General features: G+C 52.7%; 1 protein-coding gene across 2 annotated transcripts in view; it reads right to left on the bottom strand.

Annotated features, from left to right (window-relative positions):
* The window catches only part of GALNT2 (polypeptide N-acetylgalactosaminyltransferase 2), a 195,039-nt gene that overhangs the window by 148,703 nt on the left and 22,213 nt on the right, over positions 1–24,123 (bottom strand). The gene's annotated exons all lie outside the window — the stretch shown is intronic.

Below are 24,123 nucleotides of genomic sequence, written 5' to 3'. Positions count from 1 at the left end.
TCCTCACACAAGAACTCGGGTTACCCTGACTTGGTATAACTGGGAAACGGAGTGCAAAGGTCAGGCATCCCCCCCCCACACACACACACGACACAACAAGGCTGGACCATGTTCAAGGCATCCGTGACCTGCTCCTGTGGGACACCAGCGGGCAGCCTGGCTCTGTCCATCCCAGCCCTGACGGGTAACGGCCCAATGACTCAGAGAAGAATAGCCCTGAACATTCCCCGCTCCATCTCACAGCAAACACAGAGAAGAGACACAGGTGCTTTCTGCCCCTCAGCCCCCATGTGCTCCTAACCACACAGGGAAAACACACATGAGGAGGGGAAGGGGCCACAAGCGCTATCCAGAGAACCAGAGCTGCAGATCCTGCTGTAGCAGTCTCCTAGGAAGGAGCACATTCACACCCAGGCCCCCTCCTTGGCTGCTCTTGGCCTCGTGGCATCTGCACCACACAGGAAAGCCAAGTGTGCTCTCCCTAGGAGGCAACCGCTCCAAGCACCCACTGCCCAGCTGGTCAGTTTCACATCTCCAATCTGCTGGAGAGGAAACAGAAACCCACAGAGGTCCCCATCCAAAGAGAGGCTGATGCTCGGCACACCTGAGAAATGAGCTTTCCTGGCTTTCTGACCTGCGGCTGGCTCACTGCCTACCTACCTCGTGGCATCCTTTCTCCCCCACCCTCTCTCTCTCTCTCACTCTATTTTAAAGAAAGGCTCAGTTTACAGAGAGAGAGAGAGAGAGAGAGAATCTTCCATCTGCTGGTTCACTCCCCAAATGGCCACAACAGCCAGGGCTGGCCAGGCTGAAGCCAGGAGCCAGGAGCTTCATCCAGGGCTCCCATTGGGGTACTGGGGCCCTAGAGCTTGGGCCATCTGAACTGCTTTCCCAGGCCACCAGCAGGAATCTGGAACAGAAGTGGACCTGCCGGGACATGACCTGGTGCCCATGTGAGATGCCAGCGTCGCAGGTGGCGGCTTTACCCTCTACACCATGATGCCAGGCCCCTGGTGTTTATTATTATCATTATTATTATTATTATTAAGAGGCAGAGTTACAGATGGAAAGACGGAGAGACAGAGAGGTCTTCCATCTGCTCGTTCACTCCCCAAATGGCTGCAATGGCCAGATTGGGCCAATCCAAAGCCAGGAGCCAGGAGCTTCTTCTTCTACGTGGGTGCAGTGGCCCAAGAACTTGGGCCTTCTTCTACTGCTTTCGTAAGCCATAAGCAGAGAGCTGGATTAGAAGAGGAGCAGCTGGGATACGAAACAGTGCCTACATGGGAAGCCAGTGCAGCAGGTGGCGGGTTAGCCTACTACAGCACAGTGCCGGCCCCTGGTACTCATTCTAAAGTGGACCAGGGCATTCTATCCTTTCCTGCCCTGTTCTGTCTCACTCCTAATGCCAGGCCAGGCCGCATGAAATTACTCCACACCGCTTATCTCTCTCTCTCTCTCTCTCTCGCCTCCGTAACTGATCACTCATGGCTTCTGTTCCTCACAAAAGGCCCTTCCACCACTCAGCCCTGGCCAAACCCCCTTCCTCTGACTCCAAAACACACCCTTCTTCTGCTTCCGCCCCGAGCTCACCCAGCTTCCGAGGTCCCTCCTCCTGTGACAGTCATCCCAGCCTGTTCTGCCCCTGAGAGCCCCCTCAGGACCACACCCCAGGAGGTCGTCTGGCTGTTCATTCACCTCAATCCAACGCGGGAAATGGCCCACGAGGCCAAACAGACCTTTCCACTACTGCCCCAGTGCGTTCAGGGGCTGAGCAGCAGTGTTTCAAAGTGGGACCTTCGCCAAATCCCACAGGACCATATCCCTGGCACCCGAAGTCCTCCAAGGACAGTGATCAGCATGGCCTAGGGAGGCGCCAGGGCTGACAGCTTTCAACACCCTCAGGACGCTCACGCTGGTGCTTGCTGCAAGGGGAAGAGATCTGGGGATCTCCCCAGAGCCCAGAAGTGGTGGCCAGGGAAGAAATGACTGTCACTGCTTCTGTGAAACCAACTCTCGGTCTCTAGCTAACCGCCCCCCCCCCCCAGCCTTGCCAGTGGAGCCACTGCTGGGCCCCGAGCTCCTTGTTGCTGTTGCCAGGCAGTGCCCACCTCTTGCCACATCAGAGGTGGGCATGGGACTCACAGGCCTCACATCACACGTGCCGGCTGCTTTTCTGTGCACCCACCCTCCCACCTGTGAGCAGGAGACCAGGACCCCAAAATTCTCCAGCACGTTCTGCTGGCTGAAATGCCCATGCCAGATACACCACAGGTGACATGAGGAGACAGGAGGGCGCCCCGATGCTCAGACACTGCTGCTGGGACCCTCCTGCCCTGAGGAAGACATGGGTCTGCAGACACAGGTGGCAGAGTCCTCCCAGCTCTCTCTGGGTTCTCCGGGTACTCTGGGGTGTTGTGGGTGACCAGAACAGTAACCAGCATCAAAGCTTGGTCTGCATCGTATAGGGCAGCTGTGTCTACTCTCCATCCTTCCCAAGTCAGAAGATCGAGGCTCAGACCGATGGACGCCCACTGGAAAAGTGGCAGAGCCACCGGGAGCACAGGCCAGGCAGAGTCCAAGTCTGCTCACTGAACTGCAGATGGCCACCACCACGGGCAGGACCCCCAGCCGGTACAAGAGCAGTCACGTCTGGCTACGCAGGGACCCGCTACTCCTGGCCACACAGCCCTCTGTCAAACAGCCGGCTGTGCCACGGGAACTTGAAGCACGCCAGGGCAAGGGGCTGCAAAGGGGTGCTCTCCCATCTGCAGTCGGCACAAAGGTGGCAGGGCCTAGGCAAAGTGCCACAAAGGGGCTCATGAACCTGTCAGAATTGCTCCTTTCCCAGCTGCCCACCAAAACGCCAGCTGTCAAGGTCCAGTGATCACTTCAATTAAGAGAGACAAGGTTACCTCACCTTACAAACTATCAGAGTAGAAGATAAACACCCAAACAGCCAGGACAGGGGAGGAGCTGCTGAGAGCCACAAGAGAGACGGGGGAAAGCCGGAGGCAGCAGAAGGCTTTGCAGGCCCACGCCTGCCCTGGCCCCTGGAGACTCAGGCTCAGGGAGGGGAGAGGGGTGCGGGCCTTGCACTGGACCCAGCCAGGACCAGCCCTTGCTCGTCAGGACACATCTTACACCTCTCTCACGTCTCCAACACGGCCCAGCAGCCTGGCAAACAGCACACTGGTTTCTGAGGGATCCCGATGGCTAACCGACCAATTCAATGCACGTCCCTGAGAGGGGAGAATGGTCTCGCGGTCCGCTGGCCGTGCCCTGCTTTTACCATTCAGTGTTGAGCCTGATGCCGTCTCTGCCTGCCCCGTTCCACCAGTGTTGCTAAATGCTTGCCTGTTTCCACCTCACAGATGGCAGAATTTGGTGACCCTGCCTCCAGAATTCTGGCCTACATGGTAAACAAGCCACTGTGCACACGTGGGAGCCAGTCCCCGCTGGGCTGGAGAACCCAGGAGCAGCCCCCTGGTGACTCTGAGCCATCAGCTGGTCCCAGAAGCAGATGTCTGTCCCAGGGGGATGACCACGCAACCCTGTGCATGTGACAGAGCTGACACAGCACTTGGGTTGCCTGTTTCTGCTGACCACTGATGTGCCCCTCACATACCACCAAGGGAGCCAACAGGGCTCTAAGCACTGCTACCACCCCCATACCACCCCCCCCCCCACTCTCTGGGTTTGCAGAACTGCAGAACAGTGAGAACACCAGGTGTATGCAAACACGGTGAGCGCCCTGTCCACAGCTCGTGAGCCACTGGCCAGATTTCCCTCTTCCACGACAACCCCCCTACACAACTGCATCCCACATCCAGGACTCAGGGAGACACGCACCTCAGGGCAGCGTCCTCCAATGGTCAGAGGGGTCCATCAACAGAGCAGGAGACCCCTTTAGTGGGTCAACACCGGCCAAGTGTTTCAAGGGACAGTAAAAGCAGGATGGATAGCTCGTCCAGAAAGGATCAGTACCGCTCGTGAAACCTGGCTTCAACTAAATAGTCACGCACGAGAGGTCTTCAAAAAGTTTGTGGGAAATGCATTTTATGAATTTCAGTATTTTTGAAATGAAATAAACTTATCTTTTTTAGTCTCCCCTCCCCCTTTTTTTTTTTTTTACAAACTTTGTGAAGTACCTCATTTATATCTCATCTAATAGAGTCTGCAGGAGACCGATGCCAGGACCCTCCTGTGGAAACCAAAACCGGCAGATGCCAAAGTTCCTTTTGTAAAGGGCATGGTGTTGGCCTATGACCTCTGCACCTCCTCGCACTACTCTGTAGCACCTCTAGATTCTTTACCCTTAATACAAGGCCAATGCTATGTAAATACTTGCTACACTGCACTGGCTTTCAATTTGCATTATTTTTTGTTGTACTGGTATTTTTCTTTTTTTTCCCCCAAACAATTCTCAATCCACAGTTGGCTGAATCTATGAAAGCCAACTGTATATGTTATCCTCTGTGTGTGTATATATACACATATATCTCATTCTATGCATGCATCTCTCTCTCATTCTATATATATTCCACACATACACACACACACACACACACACACACACACAAATATCTCTCATCATACACAGACAAATAGGTATCACCATTATACACTTCTGCATATCACGCTACTTCCAGAAAACTCGAAGAAGCTCCTGCTAGGACCTCTCACGTCCAGGCTTCCCTCCCTGTCAGGACAGCCCTGCCCCACATGCTTCTGCGAGTCCCTGGCAGCACAGCCCCGCCTACTCCTTCCGTGCTGACCCTGACCCAGCACCCAGTTCTTGCACAAGCCATGAACCCCATGAGCCCAGGTGTCCGGACACGAGCAACACTCCCTACACCTTTCACTGCACTTTGCGACTCACACTGCTAACCCTCATCCGGCTGTGCCTGCATTTGAAAAAAAGGAGAAACAGGACTGCTCTCGACCACAGAAGCAGCAGAGACAGACTCGGTGACCGGGAGTTGGGGCCCGGCCCCCTCAGCTCACAACACGACCTCCGGGGAAGGAAGCTTCAGCCCGACCACAGCACCCCAAAGGGAGTACTGACACCGTGCTCCTCCCCTCCTGACTCCCGATTCATCAGGTCTAATTATTCACGTAAATCACCCTCCAAAATTCCTGCTCCAGCAGCATTAAGTAAACCGCTTTTAATCACAGGAAACCTATTTGGAAGTTTAAAGAGCTCTATAATTCTCATTTCTTTAATCAACAGCTAAAACCACACACACACACACACACACACACACACAGTACAGGGGAACAAACAGAATTTTTTTTCTCAACAGAGTCAACTTCAAAATTCCTAAGAACAGCTGATTTTCTCCAAGTGGGGCGGCGTGTGACAGTCTGCATTCACAGCGACCTCTGTCTGAGGCCACTGTCATTCCTCACTTCTGAGTCTGCAAGTCAGCTCACTGCCATGGAGAACACCGTGTGGCAAAGGAGCCCTGCTGTGAGGGATGCGGCCTTCCTGTGTACTGCAGCCGGATCCACAGAGCCAGCCTCCTGGTCAGCTCTGCGAGCTGGGCCCGGGGGCCAGAACCCCAGCAGCCCGAAGAGGGAATTCCGCCATTGCTGGCGTGGGCCCACCGGCCCCCACCTTAGCCCTGAAAACATGCGGATAAAAATACCGCCTTCCGCACTGTGTTGTTGTGAGGATTAAATGAGATGCTGTAGGTGAAACAGGATGAAATGGACTGGAACACCTGTGGCCGTGGAAGGCACATGTTCGTCCCCACGCTGGAATGGCAGACACCCTCCTGCACTGCCCCAGGCACGCTCACAGGCACCCTGGGCCTGCTTGCTCGCTGTGGCCAAAGAGCTTGGCACGAGCAGCTGTTTTGGGCTGATGACAGGACAGACCAAACAACAAGAATGTCAACAAACACACTCTCACTCATGCCTGCCGTACAGTGAAAGCTCAACAATTATTCGTTACTGTTGCATCATCCTGTTCCCATGTCAACCTCTAAAAGCCTTTGATGTAAAATAAAATGAACTCTCCCCACTGCTTCACAGGGCAAGGGAAAGCTACTCACAAAGTAGGAAAGTCCACAAATCACAGCCCCAGGCTGCTGGGCTTCCAAGGCACTGGGCCACAGCTGGCTGCAGCAAACCGCAGGGAGTCAGAGCCTCAGGTGCACAGATATTCACCTGGCCCCGGGGATGCTCAGCTCCGGGACGCAGCACTCTGCCTGTCACCTGCACGCAGCACCCCTCCTCAGAGATGCCAAGCTGTCTTAATGCAGAGAAACCAACGTGCTGGCCAGAGACGTGCGGCTCATCCAGGCAGAAAATGCAGAACTCTGCAATCACTCCAAAGTCCAGGAAGCACGGCAGACGGCGAATGCCTGGGAATTCTGCCCTGCATAGCCGTGAGCAGACAGAGTGGGCACGCCTCCTTCACCGAATGGTTAACATGCAACTACTGCACAAGGCCAGCTTCCAGGAATTGCAGTCCAAGGAGAAGACTGAAGAAATGACTCACCCTCACTGCACTTGGTGCCGTCACTAAGGGAGGGTGGGGAAGAGGTCAGACGCTGACCAGCAGGTGTGTGCTGATCTGCCTTGTCACTTACCAGCTGTCCATCTTGCACAAGTCTTTGAACCTTTCTTTGGGTGCCAGCGCCCTAGTTTGTATGATGACTGTGACCAAGTTTAGGAGCCAGTGAGTGGGACACTGATCCCACAGAGCATAGGCCAAGTGTCTGAGCTCCATGCTGGCCCTGACAGGGCTCTTGACGGCTGCCGCCACGATGGAGGGGGAGGGTCGGGAAGATGCTCCCACAGCAGCTTACACAATGGTTCACTGCGCCTACGGCACCACAAACTGGTGTACGGGCACACCATTAATGTTGCATTCTACTTAGAAGGAAAACACTGCTGGTTAAACAAACCATGAAACACCAGCAGTTTTAAGACCCATCCTGATTTCAGAGATACTCAAATGTGAGGGGAGGGGCCAGCACTTTGCCATAGTGGGTAAAACTGCGGGCTGCGGCGCTGGCATCCCATTTGAGCACTGGTTCGAGTCCTGGCTGCTCCTCTTCTGATCCAGCTCTCCACTGCAGCCTGGGAAAGCAGTGGAAGATGGCCCAAGTGCTTGGGTTTCTGCACCACACGGGAGACCTGGAAGAAGCTCCTGGCTTTGGATCGGCCCAGCTCCGGCCATTGATGCCATTTGGGGAGTGAACCAGAGGATGGAAGACTCCTCTCTGTCTCTGTCTCTCTCTCTATATATAAATCTGCCTTTCAAATAAGTAAATAAATCTTCTTTAAAAAGACTGTGCATTTTAGAATCCATGAGAGACAGTGTCCCAGGCAGGCCCCAACGCAGGCTCTGGCCCCTGCTGGACAAGGTTCGAGGCCAGTGGGTGATCATGACCATTCGCTTAGAAACTCTTCCGGAACCCTGGGAACTTGCTGGACTTTTCTAGCCCCTCACAGAGACTCTGAGCCCACAGCTGCGGCAAAGGTGTCCGCAGAATGCCTTTATTCAAAGCTCCTGGGGTGACTCATCACCCAGGCCTTCTGCTTCTAAAAGGGACAGGTGGGGGAGGATTCCTGCCTCCTGCACCCCCACCTGCCCCACCCCACTGTCAGGCCCTGGGATGTGACAGTGGGGAGCAGAGAGATGGCCCCCAGGCCTCAGGCACGCTGCTCGTGCCAGTCGGGAAAAGAGGGGCTAGGGGCACAGCACGATGGATCTGACCTCCAGACCTCTGGCACGAGGACCCCTGGAGCAAGAGCGACTACACAGAACTGAAAGTGCAGCTGAGCAGACGTCACCGCGGCCTTGCGGCCATACTTCCTCCTCTGCTGCTCTCACACGCTCTGATTCACTCCCCAAGTATGAGGCTGCAAACCCACACTCAGAACAGGGGGACGGCGAGCACCCGGTGTGGCGTTTGCTAAGTTGGCAGTGACTTGGCCTGGCAAAGTCCCAAGTGCCTTCAGAGCAGCTTCCTGCAAGGACCAGCAACACCGGGCGAGGCGCTGCTCTGGGGCGAGACGAAGAAAAAGTACATGAATTCAGCCTCCCACCTCCCAGCTCTGCAAAGGCTTTTAGGTTTTGAAAGATCAGGGTACATGGGTAGAGCCACACGGGCTGGTGAACTCTGCCACCGAGGACATACGAGGCCTATCAAGAAAGCAGGACTTGGGTCCGGCGCTGTGGTGCAGTGGGTTAACGCCCTGGCCTGAAGCACCAGCATCCCATATGGGCGCCAGTTCTAGTCCTGGCTGCTCCACTTCCGATCCAGCTCTCTGCTATGGCCTGGGATAGCAGTAAGACGATGGCCCAAGTCCTTGGGCCCCTGCACCCACATGGGGTGGCTTCGGATCTGTGACCAATTGGGGAGTGAACCAGAAGATGGAAGACCCCCCACCTCTCCTCTCTCTGTGTAACTCTTTCAAATAAATCTTAAAAAAAAAAAAAAAAAAAGCAGGACTGAGTTTCCCTTCTCCTGCCCCACTCTACATGTCACATTTCTGTTATGACTGTGCGCATCTGACGACAACGAGGCAGGGGGCTTAAAGCTTCCCATTTCTGAGGCCAGAGAGCTGGGGAGCTTGGGAGTCAAGACCACCAGGCTGAAGGGAGAGGTGCCTCCTCTGCTGCTGATAACCCATCCCACCAACATAAAAGGGATTCTCCAGCCTTCTCTGCCCAAAGCCCCGGGAAGCAAGAGTTCAGCCTGTTTGAGACAGCAGTTCCATCAAGCGTTGGAGTAGGAACAGGAAGGCCTTGTGCCAAATAAAGGCAGAGCTCACCTCGCGGTGTCTCAGGCCCTTGCAGGCCGGGCATCCTCAGCCCGCACCTCTGGACAGCACCGCGAGAGAGGCGCAGGGCGCTCCGGAGCTTGCAGGGAAACGCTGCTTCCTGAACGGAGTACATGCCCGCCTAGCAGGAGCAGCACTCAGTACGCACCGCGTGAACCAGTTCACGAATTAAACCTGATACGGGGGCTCCTTGGGGCAAGATCCACCCCTGTGAGGGCCGCGGGAGGGGGAACCAGCAACTCCCGCAGACGCTGAATGCCAGGCAGGTGCAGCTCTCGCAAAATAGCCAGGAGAAGGGAAGGAACCCACAACAATCCACAACCTACACGGGGGCTTTGTATACCAGCTGGCCTGTTCCAGAATTGAGGCCAAAATCAGGCCGAACTGCAACAGCGCTCACGTGATAATTATGTGCTTTTTGGTTTTGGGTTTGTTGATTGGTTGGCTGTGTGTATATTTATGTTGTGAGGTTTTGTTTTGTTTTGTTTGCTTTAGGGGTTCTTTTCTGTTATGGTTTTGTTTTGTTGAGCCATCTACTGTCTCCTTAGAAGCAAACACAAAATCCTGCAGGAAGTGCTTCCCTGGGAGCAGAAACTCATGCCCTGAACAGCAACACGGACACGGATGGACCCTTCAGTGCACAGACGCCTGCCACAGAACCGGCAGCAAAGACACTGACGTGCGATTCTTCTGACCACCAAGGCTGGGGCCAGAAACCCGTGTGAGGCTGCACCAGGGAGAAATGGAGGCAGCTGCAGGACAGCCGTGCAGAGCTCAGCCCTGCAGCTAATCCAGGCTGAATAAAAAATAAGCACTCTGCATACGAGCAGCACAGTTGCTCATGGACACAAAGTAAACCAAAGGGGAGAGAATAGAGGCCACGCTTAAGATCTCACTACGTCCAATGAGAGCCCATGCACGTCCCTCAAAGCTCGAAGGGAATTTAGAGCTCCCTGAAATCCAAGGAACAATCACCGACACAGGACAGGACCTTGCACCCCAACTCTCTGCAGATAGCTCTTTCTGGCAAGTGTCCACTTGGACTGTCCTGCCTAGCCGGCAAAGACTAAGGTTCCCAGAATCCCTTATTGCAAATGACTGTGTCCTAAGCACCATCTCAGGAAAGGACTGTACTCTAAGCACCACCTCGCAAAACCCAACAGACCTTGATCTTGGCCTCAAAAGGACAGCTGGCAAGCAAAACATCACTTCTCTTGGTCCCATGTCATCCAACACCACCCCCATGTTCACCTGCGCATTCTCCACTCCACCGTGGCCCAGCCTCTCCACAGCCCCCCACATGAAAGGTCCCTGGGCACCTGCACTGTCACCTACATTTTTGCTACTCCAGTCGCCTTCATCATTCCCTCCCCACCAGAACCTACAGTCCCACCAGTGGCCACGGAAACATTGGGAAGGATTCAATCTGTTCACTGCCTTTAAAAAAAAAAAAAAAAAAGCCATCAGCTGTCGTGAGTTATCCTAGGAAGTGTCTGTCATTCTACCCAGATGCAGGCACGTTCGTCACAGTGAGCCCGTGCGGCACACTCTCCACCTACCACAGGCAAACAGCGGCACTTCCAGGACCCCGAACTGGAACCCCTGAGGTTTAAACGTTCCCCCTGCAGAACCACAGCTGCCGCAGGCTCTTCCAGAAAAATACATCTGGAATTCTAAAATCTGAACAAGGAAATGATTTGTTTGGGTTTATAGTTTCAGAGACACGACTTCAATCTCAAAACCTAAATGACTGCGTTTATTCGGAAGCTGAAGCTGCAGGCGCTGTCTCCAGCAAAAACTCCCTCTTCCTGCTGCTGCACTGCTCCTGTGTTTACAGCATGGAAAAGCCCACCTGCGGCCAAGGGCTCCCGCCAGGCGCCAGCCAGCCACCGGGCACCGCGGTAAACGGGACATGCCTGCCCTCACCGGGCCTCGGCTGGTGTCCCCTCGGCTGATGCTCTCACGGTGAGAGAAAAGCACTTCTTCTAAAGAAAACAGACAATGTTTTGAGCCCCGTGAGCCCCTAAGGCTTACCAGCACCTAAAATGAGCTCCCCTGGTGGCCCCCTGCCTGTGCACTGCTAACACAGTGTGGCCAGCTCCCCCAGAAGGGAGCACCGCGCCAGCAGCAACCCGGCAAGAAGCACCGGGGAAAACAAAGAGGAGAGCTGCCGAGAGGCCGGGCATTCTCATACTTTTTGTGCTTCTGTCTGGCGACAGGACAGGAAGGAAGATAAGGAAATTGCTCCTCTATATCTTTCCTGGGGCTTCTACTTCTCACCATATCAGTCCGCTCCCCAGGCCCAGGGCTCCCAGCTACTAAAGGAGAAGGCCGGGTTATAGGCTTCGTGATGCGGAGAGGGAAGTCTCAGGGAGAATGGGAATAACCACACCCACCACGGCAGGGGCAGGGGCAGGGGCCGGGGCCGCCCGGCGTACAGACCGCGCAGCTCCACGCAGGGTGCCCCTCTCCTCCCATCACCCATCTGCCGCTTGTGTCATCATTCACGTGGGGCCCACAGCTTGGCTGACCGGGACCTGAAAAGTTGTGAAAACACCACTGGCATCACATCAAGAATCGCTTAAAAATAGTCCAAGAAAGGCCTCTGTTTTATTTATCTTGACAAACTGGGAATACACTCTGCAGGCTGAAAAATCCCAGTTCGGCAAACAAACCGTGGCACCTGACTCACTCAGCGGTGGGCAAGCCATGTGTGACAAGGAAGGCCCGCGCATGACCAGAACAGGGGCATCGAACAGGAGCTAGACACAAGGCCCAGGGGTCCCAACCACTCAAAGGAAGGAAGGGACTTGGGGCAGGGGTGGTGGTGGTGTTTATTTAACATTTATTACAAAAGCCAGAGTTACAATGAGGCACCTCTGGTGTATAACACATCTGTGAGTGCTATACACTATGCACACACATGTATAGTGTCTATTATGTGTATGTACATGTGTGCCGTATGTACACAGATCTAGAAATACTCATATGCACACACAGATTTTGAGAGGCATTTCCCCCACACCTCTCTTAACTTAAAGGCTTTGTGACCTTGAACAAGTTATTCCCTTCTCTGCACCTGCTCATTTGCAAAATCAGGGGGGTCACTGCCTCACCTGGCAGGACTAAGGATGAAGGCAGACACCGCACAGTGCAGGGCACGCATCTGGTGCAGAGTGCGGTTTCACCACTGTCCTCTGGGGCCTTTGAAGAAATATCAGCTACACTTTAAAATTTAGAAAACACAGAATGTTTGGGCAGGTTGCCCAGGACTGTAGCAAATTAAAACCCCTGCCAGGACTCCACCCTTCCGCTTTTAATCATTCACTGGACAATCTATGAAACTCCTTGTATGCACCACAGGTGGTAGGAGGAGGTGGGAATACACCCTGAAGGAGCCTGGGTCAGGTAGGGAGGAAAAAACGCCATTATCCATCCTCATGTGCAGGGAGGGTCTGAGACACCACGCCCCAGGTGAAGTGGATCATCAGACTCAGGCCAGCTCATAACCATGCGATGCAAAGAAGCTGCAAGGGGCCCAGTGGCACACTACAGACACAGGGAGTAGACTGGCACAGCTTCCTTCCATTTCAATCCAGCGAGACAATAAGCCGTCAGACCTCACAACTCCACCAGCAGCCCCGTGCAGTTCAAGTCTGGGTGGAAAAGAGTGAATGTGAAGCATCTGAAGTTTCAGAAAAATGTTAAGCCCGATCTCTCCTGTACAATCTACTTCCACAGAATGCAAACAAGAAAATTCAGCTTTTATTCTGCTATTACGCACATTTAGGGGCTGGCGTCATGACACTGCTTTTGAGGCCAGCATCCCATATCTGGGTGCCAGTTCAGGTCCCAGTTGCTTCACTTCCAATCTAGCTCCCTGCAAACACATCTGGGAAGGCAGCTGATGATGGCTCAAGTTCTTGAGCCCCAGCCACCTATGTGGGAGACCTGGATGAACTGGATGAAGTTGCTGGCTTCAGCTAGCCCAGCATGGCTATTATGTCCATCTGGGGAGTGAACTACCAGATGGAAATTCTCTCTCTCTCTGCCTTTCAAAGAAATAAATAATTCTTTTAAAAATACATTGGCCGGCGCCGCGGCTCAATAGGCTAATCTTCCGCCTGTGGTGGCGGCACACTGGGTTCTAGTCCCGGTCAGAGCACCGGATTCTGTCCCGGTTGCTCCTCTTCCAGGCCAGCTCTCTGCTGTGGCCCGGGAGTGCAGTGGAGGATGGCCCAAGTCTTTGGGCCCTGCACCCAGCGGCCACTGTGGGGTGGGGGGTGAACCAACAGAAAAGGAAGACCTTTCTCTCTGTCTCTCTCTCTCACTGTCCACTCTGCCTGTCAAAAAAAAAAAATACATTTATGTAGTCCTTTTTTATAAAATGTATTCACACAAACTAACTCATGTTGATCCCTGAAACCCAAATATAATTGGCAGTACTATTTTATAGAGACCACCTAAAGATTCAAAATATAGAACTTGTCCCAAATTCCCAACCAATTAAGTATTAATGATACAACATGTATCTGATATATTTTATTATAACTCTCCATTGTCAAAAGACACTCAGTGGTAGCTGTTTAGCCTGACTGTTGAAATACAATATAGGGGACTGCACTGTGGCGTAGCAGGTAAAGCCACCGCCTGCCATGCAAGCATCCCATATGGGCACGGGTTCAAGTCCTAGCTGCTCCACTTCTGATCCAGCTCTCTGCTGTGGCCTGGGAAAGCAGAAGATGCTCCAAGTCCTTGGGCCCCTGCACCCAGGTGGGAGACCCGGAAGAAGCTCCTGGCTCCTGGTTTTGGATCGGTGCAGCTCTGGCTGTTGCAGCCATCTGGGGAGTGAACCAGCATATGAAAGACCTCTCTCTCCCTTTTTCTCTCTGCCTCTCTGTAACTCTTTCAAATAAATAAATAAATAAATAAATGCAGCATAAGCTGCCCACATCCTGCACAGGAGTATCTGAGGTCAATACCCAGTTCGGCTCCTGACCCCTGCTTCCTGCTGATGTAGGCCTTGGGAGGCAGCAATGATGACGTTCCAAGTAATTAGGTTCCTGCCACCCACTGAGAAGCCCCGGATTGAGTTCTTCACTTCCAACTTCAGCCTAGCCTAGTCCCAGCTGTTACAGGCATTTGAGGAGTAACTCTGCGGACAGAAGCTAGCTGTCTGTCTCTGTCTCTCTTGCTCTCAAATAAATGACATTTTAAAATGTCCTGAGATAGCAAAGATAAATTATGCCTTGTCTCACTGTTAAAACGTAAGGAAGAGAAAGAGGTGGAAGGTGGAAATGACCCAAGTATCCGCTGATGAATGGGTAAACAAAAATGTGTATGTACATCAACGAGAACAGCAGTCAGTCTTTAAGAGGAAGGAAATCACCACGCACGCTGTAGAGCACAGGGGAGCTTGGGGACGTTAAGTGAAGTGAAGCAAGCCACCGGCAAAAGGGCAAGCACCGTGCAACCCCACCTGCAGTAGTACTTACAGGACAGAACAGCATGCTGGGTGCCAGCTGCCAGGGGTTGAGAGAAGGAGGGCTGAAGGGGGTACACAGTGACAGCCTGGGAAGATGACAATGTTCCAGAGGCAGACGGCGGTAATGGTTACACCACAATGTGCCTGTACTCGGTGACGCTGGCCAGTATGCTTAAAAATGGTTAAAGCGCTGTTTTATGTCCACAATTTAAAATTTTTACAAGGCAATTAGAAAATGAAAAAAGGTAAGAAAATAATTTGGTTCACTAGAAATTGATCACCTCACTGTGATACAACTCTATGTCACCTGAGCAAACTGCCTGGTGCTTTAACAACCTGGATTATCAGCCCTGTGAAGCAAGGCCCTGGCGTGGCACAGGCCGGAGGTCCCGGCCGGAATCTCCAACGTCAAACAAGCCCTTTCTCTTTCTGTCACTCCCGCCCCCTCTTCCCAGATGTAGCTTTGGACACTAACTTAGTATGATCCTGATGTTCTCACAACAAACTTCATAGGAAGAGGGACCATTCTGTTTGCTTCTAAACAAACCATTCAGACAGAAATGAAGGAATTACTCATTCTGCAGACTTTATTTACCATCTGTTGCTGAAGGAAGTCTTCGCCAAACGCAAGGCTGGGCTGCAGGCCCTCGGGGTGCTCTAAGCGGAGAGGAAGTGCGCCCTCGAGCCTCGGCGTGCTCTGACTCTCTGGTGTCCAGAGCAAGCTAATTCTGTTTGAAAAGGGATCCATGGAAGGATCTGATGGATTCAACATGGACAGCAGTTCCCAGCCAGGTTCAGGAAGGGAGGGGAGGGGAGGACCGGTGTGGGACCACAGGCACCCTTTGGCCCTCAGTAACAAGCAGGCAGCATTTTTTTTTCCAACTACCCTCCCTCTCAGGATTCTCTCTGACAAGATATGCATATTAACAAATATAACATTTAAACCACTTAAGCAAATGACTAAGCTGCACTGATAAGGAAGCTTTAGTCATAATTACTGCAGATAAGCGCATATTTAATGTTTTCCATTCAATAATTAGAATCGTCTCTGAATGGGACATTTTATTAGCACACAGCTCATCCTACCTTGGCAGGTGCCACAGTGAGAAGACCCACAAGCACAGGCGGGACGTGGGGCTCAGCGTGGCTGGGAGAGAGGGATCCCACGTGCTGACGCGCAGCTGGGCTACTGCTCACTCCTGGCAGGCTGGCTGTGGCTCAGTGTTGACGCCAGCACTGGACTCTCGGGGGGCCCTCCCTCAGTGCAGTGGCTGCAGCAACCGCAGCCCTCAGGTTTCTGGGCTCACGGGCAGGACAGGTCCGATCCTCCATGGGACGGGACCACATCAGAGCCTCTCCACCTGCCCACGGCCTTGGCCTCGTCCACACAGCCTCTCCGTATCTAGCAGGGCAGCCTGGTGTCTGCTGGCATGGCCGCTGGGTCCCAGGAGGGAACGCGAGAGCTGCCAGGGCCAGCGGCTGGTAGACAGCAGCCTACTGGCTCAAGCCTGTCCCCAGCCCAGATCCATGATGGGTGAGAAGTGGCCTGCAGAGCACACAGGGAGCAGACACAGCCTGGCACATCACTGGAAGCAACCACCAAGGGACACGGGAGTGTCCCCTCTGCAGCTGTCACTGCCCCCAGAACTCCACACCTCACCCAGGAAGTGGACCCCACCCCGGAACACGCCATGAGGGACAGTCACGCACTGCGACCAGCGGGAGTAATATTAAGTGCCACCCCCACCATTGCTACACTTGTGACCTGCAGCAGCTCACAGAGCCTGTCTACCTGACAGCTTCTTCATCTACAGAGTGGAGACAGCAAAACTTCATGGAGGTTTTCTTTTTCTTTTTTTAACATTTATTTATTTTGAAAGTCAGAGAGACAGACAGACAGACAGAGGTCTTCCATCCACTGGTTCTCTGCCCAGATGCAGAGAGACAGACAGACAGAGAGAGAGATCTTCCATCCACTGGTTCTCTGCCCAGATGGCTGCAACGAATGACCAGGGCTGGCCCAGGCCAAAGCTAGGAGCTTCATCTAGGTCTTCCCTGCGTGATAGGGGCTCAAATACTTGGGCCATCTGCTGCTGCTTTTCCCAGGTCATTAGCAGGGAGCTGGATTGGATATAGGGCAGCAGGAACATGAACTGGCACCCATATGGGATGCTGGCCTCGCAGGAGGTGGCTTTACCCACTATGCCAGCCCCTCCTGGAGTTTTTATATGAGTTTCAACAACACACAAAATGCTTGGAAACACATGTAGTCCACAGTAAGCACTCATTCCCCCACTGGACGGATCACCCTGAAGTCCACCCAACCCACAGGTGTGCTGCCCACTGCCCACACTCCGCACCACTTCTCGGCTTACTGAAGGCGTGAGCACAGCCTGGCTCCAGGGTGCCGTCTCGCTCCCTGACGGCAGCCACTCAACCCGCATGCTCAGATACAGACAGGCCCGAGCTGAGAACCAGCACACGGAACAGAAGGGCCAGTCTGTAGCAACACCGACAACCTCATGACCATGAACCCTGTGCATCACAGCCCTCGAAGACAGCTTTACCTGCATCTTTGCTTAATCTTCACCCTCTATTAGGAGTGATACACCTGACACAGGTAAGGTTGTGAGTCAGAATCTGTGTCCTGTGTGTAATGGGGGAGGGCACGGTCACGACCCCCTTGAAGACCTGCAGGGAGCATCAGGAGAAAGAGCACACAAGGGGCCCGGCACCACGGCTCAGTAGGCTAATCCTCCACCTTGCAGCGCCGGCACACTGGGTTCTAGTCCCGGTCGAGGCACCGGATTCTGTCCCTGTTGCCCCCTCTTCCAGGCCAGCTCTCTGCTGTGGCCAGGGAGTGCAGTGGAGGATGGCCCAAGTGCTTGGGCCCTGCACCCCATGGGAGACCAGGAGAAGCACCTGGCTCCTGCCTTCGGATCAGCGCAATGCGCCAGCCACAGCACGTCGGCCATGGCAGCCATTGGAGGGTGAACCAACAGCAAAGGAAGACCTTTCTCTCTGTCTCTCTCTCTCACTGTCCACTCTGCCTGTCAAAAAAACAAAAAAACAAAAAAACAAAAAAACCACACACACACAAGGTACCTGGCAAACCTCAAGGAGAGTCCCCCATCCACCTCGCGCCTCCTTCTCCCTGCCTCAAACTGTCCTGCTCTGTTCATTTCTCTTACCATAGTCTGAGTTCTACTACCTGTGCTCCTTGTAACAGCAGTGGGCCAGGTAAGGCGGGAAAGCAAATACTGAAATAGCAAAGAACAAAAATGCTCCTTAATAATCAACAAAGCCAGGGCTTAGGGAGATTGAGGACCTCGCCCAAGTTTGCACGGTCAGTCGGCCAGCCAGGGTGGGGTCATGCCGCTTAGCGAAGCCTGCCCCCCCACCCCCCGCAAGCTCCCTGTGCTGCCGAGGGGCAGTGAGGCAGCAGGCAGGGTGGGGGCTCACCCCGGCCACAGCAGCTCGGCCCTTGACCAGGTCAGGGCCACAGGAAGCTCCTAGGGAGAGAGGCAGTCCTCCTCTCTCTCTCTTCACAGCCCTGCGTCAGCCTCAGGTGTGGATTTAAACAGACGACCACGTGTGCATCTTTGCATTTGCTTTTGCTATTTTTCACACCAGTGGACGCTAACCATTATGATGTCCAATGACCTTTAAGCTGAAGCCCACTGGATTCTTATCAAGCTGGAAGGCTGAGAAAAATGCCTGACAAGGAAACGCTTCATTTAATTAGAAAATGAGGACGATGCAGCCCAGCACGTCTCCTTTCTGGCTTCGGCTACCAAGGTACAATTCTGTGCCTAACTGAAGGTGCGCAGCCCAGCCCGATGTCTGGGTCTCAGGCTCCCGACCTCTAAATGGGGTAACAGTGCCTGCCACACCAGCTTCCATGAGGCTACATAGGGATGGAAAAGGCGTAACCTGGATCCACACAGAGCAGGTCAGTGCTCAGCACCAGGGCTCCCTCGTTTGCTAGTTCTTGCTTTCTTCATCCTTTCAATCCCACCCTATCCCCCTCCTCCCAGAAAATTATTTGGTTTGGGGCTGGCGCTGTGGTGCAGCGGGTTAACACCCTGGCCTGAAACGCCGGCACCCCATGTGGGTGCCAGTTCTGGTCCCAGCTACTCCACTTCTGATCCAGCTCTCTGCTATGGCCTGGGAAAGCAGTAGAAGATGGCCCAAGTCCTTGGGCCCCTGCACCAATGTGGAAGACCTGGAAGAAGCTCCTGGCTCTGGATCAGCGCAGCTCCGGTCGTTGAGGCTATCTGGGGAGTGAACCAGCAGATGGAAGACCTCTACCTCTCTCTCTCTCTCTCTCTCTCTCTCTCTCTCTGCCTCTCCTCTCTCTGTGTAACTCTGACTTTCAAATAAATAAATCTTAAAAAAAATTATTTGTCCCAACATTTTTAAAAAACATATGCATTCATAGGCAGAAATACAGCTAAGCAAAGCTCTCCCATCTGCCAGTTCATGCCCCCAAACGCTGACAACAGCTGGGGCTGAAGCCAGGAAGCCAGGAACTTAATTCAGGTCTCCTTTGGGGGTTGCAAAACCCAAATACCAGGGTGCACCTCAGCAGGAAGTTGGAATCTGCAGTGGAACTGGAGCTCCAATCCTAGTACTCTGACAGGATGCTGGTATCCTAACCACCCCCACTTTAAAACTCTTAGTCTGGCGAGTCTGTGTTTACACGTGATACTCATGCTCTCTATGATAACTGACCTCAAATCTCAGAAATATATATGGCCTAGGGGCAGGTACTGTGGTGTAGTGGGTAAAACCACCGCCTGCAGTGCTGGCATCCCATATGCCACCAGTTCCAATCCCAGCTGCTCCACTTCGATCCAGCTCTCTGCTATGGCCTGGGAAAGCAGTAGAGGAAGGCCCGAGTCCAGTAGAAGATGGCCCAAGTAGAAGATGGCCTGCACTCACATGAGAGACCTGGAAGAAGCTCCTGGCTCCTGGCTTCAGATAAGCACAGCTCCAGACATTGCGGCCAACTGAGGAGTGAACCAGTGGATGGAAGACCTCTCTCTCTCTCTCTCTCTCTCTCTGCCTCTCCTTCTCTCTCTGTGTAACTCTTTCAAGTAAATAAATAAATATTTTAAAAAAAATAAAAGAAAGAAATATATATGGCCTAGAGACACAACTACCATCACTTACAAGTTGAAGGAAGTTTCTGAGTTGTTGCATAATGGGTGTACAATCTGGAGACAGGTTGGGAAATGTTACCCACCAAAAATAAAGACAAAAAGAACCAACAAAATGAATGGCACTGTCCACCTCCCCCACCTTCCAGACGATCACTCAGCCGAGCTGGAGATTTAGAAATGTAGCTGACGAGAAGAGATGGAGGAACCTAACTAATATCTCATCAGGAAGACCTGAGCGAAAGCACCCAATGAGCAGTCAGGTGAGCTGGAATCTAACTGTGCTGTGAGTCCGATCGCGAAACAGTTTTGCTCAGGGCCGGGGTTGCAGCACAGCGGGTTAAGCTGCCATCTGCGACACCGGCATCCTATATGAGCACTGGTTCCAGTCCCTGCTGCTCCACTGCCCATCCAGCTCCCTGCTAATGCACCTGGGAAAGCAGCAGAGGATGGCCCAAGTACCTAGGCCCATATGGGAGACCAGGCTGAATGGAGTTCCAGGCTCCTGGCTTCGGCCTGGTCCAGTTCCAGCTGCTGTGGCCATTTAGGGAATAAACCAGTGGATGGAACATCTCCATCTCTCTCTCTTTCTCTCTCTAACTCTGCCTTGCAAAGTAATAATTTTTTTTAAACTGGTTTTGTTGGCTGACTCCTGAAGAACGCTGAGAAAAACGGCAGACAGATCAGTCAGGACCCAGTTAGAATTCAGAAACCACACAAGCCTTTTTAATATAAATTGTTATTGGAGCATAAAGTTGGTGACTAAGCAACAGAAATAATTAGGTAACGGGAATACTAAGATATCAGGGAGGTGGCAAGCACAGGAAGCAGTCACCACCCCAGGACTGGGGGAACCAGGGAAGAGGTTGGACTCACTGACTCTCAGAGGCCTGCAGGATGGACACCAAGGTGGGACCCCGCAGGTGGGGGCCTCTGAGAAGGGACGCTGTTTGGCTGCTGCTGGCATCTCCACAGGGCTGCTCTGCCAGTGCTGGGGAACCAGGAAGCCAACAGGAAGGACCAAGCCCTTCTTATCTCCCAAGGCGCCGTTGCCTCTACCGCCCCCTACTGGAGGAGCCTGCAAGGGAGAGCAGCTGGCCAAGCAGACGGTGTGGCCTGCAATGCTGGCTCCCACACCACAGATGGGTTTGCAGCTGAGACAATAATTCAATAAACTGCACATTGGGAGTTTTGAAAAATGAGTCCCCATCACTATCCTAGGGAGACAGTATTGATTCTAATACAGAATGATGCCTAGAACGGGGAAGGCCGATGCATCAAGGCTGCACAGACTGATGGAAAGGAAGCAGCCTACAGAAAACAGAGCCACACACCGACCGTGTCCCGGCTGGCTGAGCACACACACCCCAGGAGCAACGGCCTTTTCTGAAAGGCACTCTCATCACCAGTTAATGACCTGTCACTCTTTGCCACCAGCATCCTACAGTTCTGACTCACGTAAACCCCAATCCTTGATTGATAACTTCTGGGTGAACTAATAATATCGAGTTCCCAAGCCTATAAAACTAAGAGTGAGACCTCAGACCCACGTGATTCTCTCCCTCAAAGCTCAGTCTGCAACAGCCCCTGACGGCCTCTCTTATTTTAACGACACGTTTGATTACACAGGCTGTATACGCTGGAACATATATTGGGCCTGCTTTAGAAAAGAATCACGCATGCCTCAAGTATTTCTTCAGATATGTTACACACACACAACTGTGCACAAGCAGAGAACAGAGAGCTGCATCTCCTGCTTAGATAAACCTACATTGCACATTCTTAATTTCGGGCCAGTGTGTCCACCGGAGAGCAAGCAACCAAGCCTAGGAACTTCAGGAAGCAGCCCTGCACCTGCCTTCTCCTCTCTTTCCCTGTTCAAGCACAACTGATCCCCTGGGACTGAACAACTCCAGGAGAGCAGCTCCGCCAGCAGCTCCTCTGCCTTCAGGTCGCCTGGCCTGTGGAGAGGGGGCGGCTGGCACTGCTGCAGGGGACACGTCATGCCTCCCACCAACCCAGGTCACAGGGGAGACAACCCTGTCTACCCCCAGGAAGGTACACGACTCACGTGTAACAGGACAACAGACAGCAGGGTCCTCCAGTCATACAACAGTTGCTGGCACTTCCAATCAGCTTGGACATGATCCAGAAAAGGCTGTCCTTCAACAGTCCCCCCCCCCCCCCCGAGAATTATATTATCCACTCTACCTCAGTAACGGACACTCACCTCCATCCCTCCAAAAGAGGAAAAAAAAATCCAGGGAAGTGCTTATCAAAGCCATGATGAGCTATCACTTCCCAACTATTAGGACTATGAGGATGGCTACTATCAAAACCAGAAAAGTAGTGTTGATAAGATGAAGAGCAACCAGAACCCCTGTGCATGGCTGGTTGGAGTGTAACATGGTATGGCTGCCATGGAAAACTACCACAGGACCCAGAAAGTCCTCTGGGAATCCACCCGAAAGAATTCAAAGCAGGGACTCGAGGTCCTTGTAGACCCAGGCTCACAGCAGCGTTATTCACAACAGCCAAAGGATGGGAGAGCAAGTCAGCCAGCCGCCGGCAGATGAAGGGGGTGAACAAAACGCAGTACACAGCCAGACAATGGAAGATCATCCAGCTTTAAAGAAGGAAATTCTCACACACCCCACGGCACGCATGAACCGTGAGATCATGCAGACTGAGACAACCCAGGGATGGATCTGTACGATGCCACTCACAGGAGGCACCTAGAGCCCTCAAACTCACGGGGCTAGGAGGCAGAGTGGTGGCTGCCAGGGCTGGGTGCATAAGAAGAATGGGAAGCTACTGTCGAGTGGATGCAGGGCTTCACTCTTCCGGGATGAAGAGAGTCCCGGGGTGTGAGGGTGGTGGTGGTCTCCTAACAAGATGAACGGACTGAGGGCCAGTGTACTGAGTGAAATGGTCAGCTTTGTTACATGCATGAGGGGTCTTCAAAAAGTTTGAGGAAAATGCAAATTATGAAACAATTATGCATGAACTTAAAAAAAAAAACTGCACTAAAATCAACTTATCTTGGGGCCAGTGCTGTGGTGCACTAGGTTAATCCTCTGCCTGTGGCACAGGCATCCCATATGGGCACCAGTTCCAGTCCCAGCTACTCCTCCTCCAATCCAGCTCTCTGCTATGGCCTGGGAAAACAGTAGAAGATGGCCCAAGTCCTTGGGGCCCTGCACCCACATCGGAGACCTGGAAGAATCTCCTGGCTCCTCGCTTCGGATCGGCCCAGCTCCAGCTGTTGCAGCCATGTGGAGAGTGAACCAGTAGATGGAAGATCTTTCTCTCTGTCTCTCCCTCTCACTGTCTGCAAACTCTACCTCTCAAATAAATAAATAAATCTTTTTTAAAAAATCAACTTATCTTTTAAGTCTACTTTTCCACAAACTGTGTGAAGTGAGTGATCTTACATTGTACCATAGTCAAAAGAAATTGGAAAAACAAAAAGGAATGAAGTATTGATACACGCTACAGACAGCATGACGAACCTCAAAAAAACTACGGCAAGCAGTAGAGGCCAGACACAAAAGGACACACACTGTAAGACTCCGTTTATGTCAAGTATCTTACATAAATCCTCAGGGACGGGAAGTAGGCTGGAGGCTACCAAGGACATGGGGAGTGACTGCTTAGCAGGCGCTGGGTTTCTGTGTGGAGTGACAGACATACTCCGAGACCAGACACAGTTGTTCTAAACCCCACTCAACTGTACATTTAAAATGGTTGGTTTCATGTTATGTGAAGTCCACCTCAATAAAAATGAATCGATTAAAAAAAAAAAAACACACACACACAAATCTTGTCACACACTATGACACAGGATAAGCCTTGAAGACATTATGCTGAATGAAATAAGCCAGTCCCAACAGGACAAGCACCTGTGACCCCGGTGACGTGATGTGCCTCCGGTGGTCACATTCAGACAGAGGGTACGGTGGCGGTCACCACAGCCAGGGCAGCCACAGTGGACTGGGTACAGAATCGTCACGACACAAGACTGAACAGCTCACAGGACTCTGGAAGTTTCACAACAATCTGAACACATGTAACACTGTACAACTGAAAAAATGGTTAGCACAGCAGATAGAGCTAGACAGTGAGAGAGACAGAGAGAAAGGTCTTCCTTCCGTTAGTTCACCCCCCAAATGGCTGCTACTGCCGGAGCTACGCCAATCCGAAGCCAGGAGCCAGGTGCTTCCCCCTGGTCTCCCATGTGGGTGCAGGGCCCAAGCACTTGGGCCATCCTCCACTGCCTTCCCGGGCCACAGCAGAGAGCTGGAATGGAAGAGGAGCAACCAGGACTAGAACCTGGCACCCACATGGGATGCCAGCACCGCAGGCAGAGGATTAACCAAGTGAGCCACAGCTACGGCCTGAGCACAGCTTCTGTGTTACATGTTTTTACCACACACACACACACACACACACAAATTAAATAAAGCTAATCTGGTCAACAAAACAGAAATAACATGGAGAACCAGAATCTAGGGTTGCTGTACCACTGAACGCCTGAACCCACCCTACACTCACATAGCCCAGAGCTGGTAAGAAACGCTGCCTGATTTGACATCCTAAACTGTCATCTGGTAATTTTAGTACCCGCTGTTCATTGTTTTTACTGTACATGGCAGGCTTCTGGAAGTTTCCAGC

This window comes from Oryctolagus cuniculus, chromosome 13, assembly GCF_964237555.1.
Source record: "Oryctolagus cuniculus chromosome 13, mOryCun1.1, whole genome shotgun sequence".
NCBI classification, from domain to species: Eukaryota; Metazoa; Chordata; class Mammalia; order Lagomorpha; family Leporidae; genus Oryctolagus; species Oryctolagus cuniculus.
Note: the sequence above shows the minus strand (reverse complement) of the source record. Positions and strands in the feature narration are given on the sequence as shown.